Below are 6,570 nucleotides of genomic sequence, written 5' to 3' on the forward strand. Positions count from 1 at the left end.
ATCAATCATTTATATGAAAATGTTTACATACACCTATTATCTAAAACATTATTACATATTAATATTATTATGTTATGTTATGTTATGTTATGTTATTTGTTACTTTATTATGTGTAAATGCAGGTAGATTCAGAAATAGTTGAGTAAAGATCACTGACAAAAGTTTTTATATTTATTTAACATAAATTAACCTTCCATGCACAATGTTCTCATTTATAGAAAGTCATTGCTTTTGCAAATAAAATAAAAAAATGATACAAATCCCCTCAAAAACACTTTACACTTTACTTCACAAACTGTAAACTGTATAACTTGAACATGTCATGAATATAAATATGAACATTTACATTTATTTGTTAGTAAAATATTTTTTATTATGTAGCCAACATAATCATACATGTATGTATCTTTGCTATCTATCCATCCGTTTTTCCTCTTTTAATAATCCTTAATTGTTTTTGTCTTCCTGACTTGTGCCTGTAGTTAGTTAACTCGACTATAACTAGTGTTGTTTATATTTATTTTCTCTCACTCACATCTCTGTATAATAAATCTGTTCGTGACGATAAGCACTATGCCGGTTGTTTGTCTGCATTCGAGCACAGGTGAGGACTCGTTCGAGTTGCAAACGGTGGCGTTGGAGATGGAGGCATTGGAGAAACAGATTCGCGAGCTGCATGTAAAGCATGACCGGCTGCGAGAGCGGAAAGCGGCGCTGGAAACATCCCGGGCGGACGCGCACTCATCCCAGGTAAACTCCCGGGTTGAACCTAACGCTCCCAGCACAACAACTCCGCGTGCTTCTATGCCCAGGCCCAGCGCACCTACAACTCCGGCACCGGTGCAACATGGACCCTGGATGCGACCGCGGCGGAAGAGACAAGCCAAGCCCCGATCGAGGACGTCTCCACCTCCACCACCGGCCTTCGAGATCTCGACCGAGAACCGCTTCGTCCCCCTCCGCGAGACGGAACGCGACACTGTTATTCTCGGAGATTCCATCGTCCGGCATGTCCGCGCTACCCGAGCTAAAGGTAAGGTGCACACTCGCTGTTTTCCTGGTGCTCGTGTTCTGGATGTCGCTGCGCAGGTACCCGCGATCCTGAACGAGAACTTCGGAGCGGTTGTTCTCCATGCCGGATCAAACGACACCAGGCTGCGGCAAACGGAGATCTTAAAGAGGGACTTCAGGATCCTGGTGGAGACGGTACGCAGCACATCACCCACAACGAGGATCATTGTGTCAGGACCTCTTCCCACTTACCAGCGAGGGGCTGAGAAGTTTAGTAGACTTTTAGCTCTAAATGAATGGTTACAGTCATGGTGTCGAGAACATAAACTTCTCTTTGTTAATAACTGGAACTGTTTCTGGGAGCGTCCTAGGTTCTTCCGCCCTGATGGCCTGCACCCCAGCAGAGTTGGAGCAGCAGTGCTATCAGATAACATCTCTAGGATACTACACACCATCTGACTGGTAAGACATCAAGAAATCTTCAACTATAAGAACACGCATACTACAGACCAAATAGTTACAAGTTCACACACAGCCCAGTTTATAGAAACCGTATCTATTCCTCGTGTAGTAAAACCAAGAATTACATACACAAGATCCAGAAATAATCTTATTGCAGTTAAAACTGAAAAATGCCAGATAAACAAACACAACAAAGTTCTAAAGTTCGGTCTTTTAAACATTAGATCACTTGCACCCAAAGCACTGATTGTAAATGAGATGATCACAGATAATAATCTCGATGCACTCTGTCTCACTGGGACCTGGATTAAACCAGGTGATTATATGGGTCTAAACGAGTCGACACCATCAGGATATGTTTATAAGCATGAGCCCCGTCAGACTGGTCGTGGGGGGGGTGTAGGAACCATTTATAGTGCTTCTCTTAATGTTAGTCAGAGATTAGGATTCAGCTTTAAATCATTTGAAGTGCTCGTTCTTAAAATTGCACTTTCAGAGATGCATAGAAAACTCGCTCTGGTCACCGTGTACAGACCCCCAGGACCCTACGCTGATTTTCTTCATGAGTTTGCTTGTTTTCTCTCAGACCTCCTGATCAGCTTTGATAAAGTGCTGCTTGTAGGAGATTTTAATATTCATGTAGATGATGAAAACGATGCCCTAGGATTATCATTTGTCGATTTACTAAACTCTTTTGGAGTTAAACAAAACGTCACCAGACCAACCCACCGTTTTAACCACACACTAGACTTAATAATATCCCACGGAGCAGACGTCACTGATATGAATATTTTACCTCAGAATGATGACATCACAGACCATTATCTCCTACTGTACACACTACCGGTAGAGCAGATTAACCGTGTTTCACCACGGTATCGACTTGGTAGGACTATTATTCCAACCACTAAGTACAGATTCATAAATAACCTGCCTGATTTATCTCAGTTTCATATTAAACCCATAACTGCTGATCATCTTGATGAGATGGCAAACAACATAGACCTTATCCTCACTAGCACTTTAGACACTGTTGCCCCCATCCGGTTAAAAAAGGTTCGAGAACAAGCACCTGCACCTTGGTATAATAGTCATACGCATGCCCTAAAGAGAACAGCACGTAATCTGGAGAGAAAATGGAGGAAAACTAAATTGGAGGTATTTAGAATTGCGTATAAAGACAGTATGCTTAGCTACAGACAGGCGCTAAAAGCTGCTAGAGCTAAACACCTGAGCAAACTCATAGAAAATAACAAAAACAACCCCAGGTTCCTTTTCAGTACAGTCGCTAAATTAACAACAAATCAGGGATCTGAAAAATGTGTTCCATCACAGTTTAGTAGTGAGGACTTTATGAATTTCTTCACTGAAAAAATAGATAACATTAGAAAAACAATTGTGGCAGTTCAACCTCTGACAGCATCTCCCGACACAATCGTACTTACAACCCCACAACTACACTGTTTTACATGTATAGGACAGGAAGAGCTGTATGATGCTATTATGAAAGCTAAATCAACAACATGTCAGTTAGATCCAATTCCCACTAAACTACTGAAGGAAGTGTTATATACAGCTGGTGAGCCTCTTTTAAATATTATTAACTCCTCACTATCGTTAGGTCATGTCCCTAAATCCCTCAAGTTAGCAGTTATTAAGCCCCTCATTAAAAAACCTAATCTGGATCCAAACACGCTATCGAATTACAGACCAATTTCAAATCTCCCATTTATGTCTAAGATTTTAGAAAAGATTGTCGCTGCCCAGCTATGTAACCACTTGCAGGAGAACAATATCTTTGAAGAGTTTCAGTCAGGTTTTAGGCCCCATCATAGCACAGAAACTGCTCTAGTTAAAATCACTAACGACCTGTTTTTAGCTTCAGACCAAGGCTACATCTCCCTATTAGTTTTACTAGATCTTAGTGCTGCGTTCGACACTATAGATCATGATCTTCTCCTCGATCGCTTACAGAATTACATCGGTATTCAGGGACAGGCATTAAGCTGGTTTAAATCCTACCTGTCCAATCGTTACCATTTCGTAGATTTAAATGGAGAGCTATCCAGGATAATGCTAGTAAATTATGGCGTGCCACAAGGGTCAGTTCTGGGACCCCTGCTTTTTACAATATACATGCTTCCATTAGGAAATATTATTAGAAGGCATGGAATTAGCTTCCATTGTTATGCTGATGATACCCAGCTATATATTTCATCCAAACCAGGCGATACAGCTCAATTAGCTCGCATAACTGAGTGTGTTGAAGAAATAAGAGATTGGATGACCCATAACTTTCTGCTATTAAATTCTGATAAAACGGAGATTTTGCTCATCGGCCCAAAAAATAGTACACAGAAGCTCCAGCATCTCAGCCTGCATTTAGACGGTTGTTCTGTAACTACTAGTTCAACGGTAAAAGACCTGGGAGTTATTTTAGACAGCAACTTATCTTTTAAAAATCACATCAATCAAGTTACAAAAACAGCCTTCTTTCACCTTAGAAATATTTCTAAGCTAAGAAATATGTTATCTATATCTGATGCAGAGAAGCTCGTCCATGCGTTTATGACCTCTAGAATAGACTACTGTAATGCATTACTAGGTGGATGTCCTGCATCATTAATAAACAAGCTTCAGTTAGTTCAGAATGCAGCAGCAAGAGTTCTTACTAGGTCAAGAAAATACGATCATATAACCCCAATCTTATCGTCCCTACACTGGCTTCCTATTAAGTTTCGAATAGACTACAAACTACTGCTACTCACTTATAAAGCACTAAATGGTTTGGCTCCCATGTATCTATCCAGTCTCTTAACACGCTACAATCCGTCAGGCTCCCTGAGATCTCAAAACTCTGGGCTTCTAGTAGTTCCTAGAATAGCAAAGTCCACTAAAGGCGGTAGAGCATTTTCACATTTAGCTCCTAAACTCTGGAATAGTCTTCCTGACAGTGTTCGGGGTTCAGATACACTCTCCCAGTTTAAGTGCAGATTAAAAACATATCTTTTTAGCAAAGCCTACACATAACACACATCACACACATCACATCACAACCTTGTGCTCCAGAACATCTGATCACATGCACATTATCAACTTGTGCTGTTAATATCATGAACAGCAGCTACGCTAATTCCTCTCCACTGCTTCTCTTTCTCTCCCCATCCCGAGGCATCCTGAGGTTTGGCCAGCTCCAGTCACGTCCCACCTCGTGAAGATTATGGACCTATGGATGATCATGGAGAAGTAGATGCCGAGTGTTTAAAGGCCCTGGCATGGAGAAGCTGATGCTGGATCTATGATGATCACAAATTGTTCTGTATTGTTGAAAGATTTATGACCAAACTTTTGATGTCACCCATATGAGGATGGGTTCCCCTTTGAGTCTGGTTCCTCTCAAGGTTTCTTCCTCATATCATCTAAGGGAGTTTTTCCTTGCCACTGTCGCCACGGCTGCTCATCAGGGACAAACGCACACCATTCACCTTCACTGTTGTTTTCTGTAAAGCTGCTTTGAGACAATGTCTGTTGTGAAAAGCGCTATACAAATAAACTTGACTTGACTTGACTTGACTTGTTCAAGATTTACTCTTTTTTGCTGTTATAATCATCATGCTGGAACAGGTTTGAGACTCATAGTTCTAGGGAAGGAAAATTGTAATGCTACCACTGTCAGGCTGCAGACGCGGAAGCAGATAAAGTCCAATCATGTTCTTTATTGAGGTGCAAAAAACAAAACACTCATACACCAATGAAAACAAAAGCAAACCCAGACATCCGCTCGTAACGAAGTATCCACTATGAGCGCGAATGTCAAACGCCTAATCCCAATGCAAGTAAAGCTTTCGGCAATGAGTACTTCAATAAGGAAATGGAGTTCGGAGAAATAGCCAGCGGTGAATCCCGGCGTTTGAGCAGCCACGCGATTTACCTGCATGACAATACAATGACCGACAGCCTGTGACTCAAGAACGTGAGTTTATGTAGTCTGATCTTTCATGAGCCACAGCTGTCGGTAATCTTGGGAAGCAGCGTGACTGCTATCGAGGGGGGCGTGGCAGGGTGGATCTCTGACAGCTACAGACAGGGGCGTGGCAGGGTGAATCCCTGACAGCTACAGAGGGGGGCGTGGCAGGGTGAATCCCTGACAGTACCCCCCCATCCAGGGGCGACACCTGACGCCCCAAAACCCACCTATGCCAGGCGGGCCAGGGCACTCCGAGGAAGGCCTCCTTAGACGCCTGGGAGCAACGGAGGCCTGGTGAACATCCTCTGTGGAGAGCCGGCATGGAACAACACCTTGCAGGAGGATCCGGAACGGAGCCACGCCCTCGGTGCTGACGGGAGGCTGAGTAAAGCCCCTGGCGGGGATTGAAGCCGGAGTGATCTCCATGGCGGGGAACCGGAACTGGACGCCAACCATGACAATGACCGGGGAGTGGAGGACGTCCCGGGCGGAGACCAGGAACGTCGTACCACCCTCTGAGGGACCTGGAGGACCGACGTCGCCGTCAGAGGGACCTGGAGGACCGACGTCGCCGTCAGAGGGACCTGGAGGACCGACGTCGCCGTCAGAGGGACCTGGAGGACCGACGTCGCCGTCAGAGGGACCTGGAGGACCGACGTCGCCGTCAGAGGGACCTGGAGGACCGACGTCGCCGTCAGAGGGACCTGGAGGACCGACGTCGCCGTCAGAGGGACCTGGAGGACCGACGTCGCCATGCGGGGATCCTGTGGGCGATCCTTCGCCCTGCGTGGAGCTTGGATGCGATCCTTCGCCCTGCGTGGAGCTTGGATGCGATCCTTCGCCCTGCGTGGAGCTTGGATGCGATCCTTCGCCCTGCGTGGAGCTTGGATGCGATCCTTCGCCCTGCGTGGAGCTTGGATGCGATCCTTCGCCCTGCGTGGAGCTTGGATGCGATCCTTCGCCCTGCGTGGAGCTTGGATGCGATCCTTCGCCCTGCGTGGAGCCCGGGGGCGAGCCGTCGCCCTGCGTGGAGCCCGGGGGCGAGCCGTCGCCTTCTGCGGAGCCCGGGGGCGAGCCGTCGCCTTCTGCGGAGCCCGGGGGCGAGCCGTCGCCTTCTGCGGAGCCCGGG

The sequence above is a fragment of the Silurus aristotelis genome (genome assembly GCF_946808225.1).
Source record: "Silurus aristotelis genome assembly, chromosome: 7".
In the NCBI taxonomy this organism is placed as follows: domain Eukaryota; kingdom Metazoa; phylum Chordata; class Actinopteri; order Siluriformes; family Siluridae; genus Silurus; species Silurus aristotelis.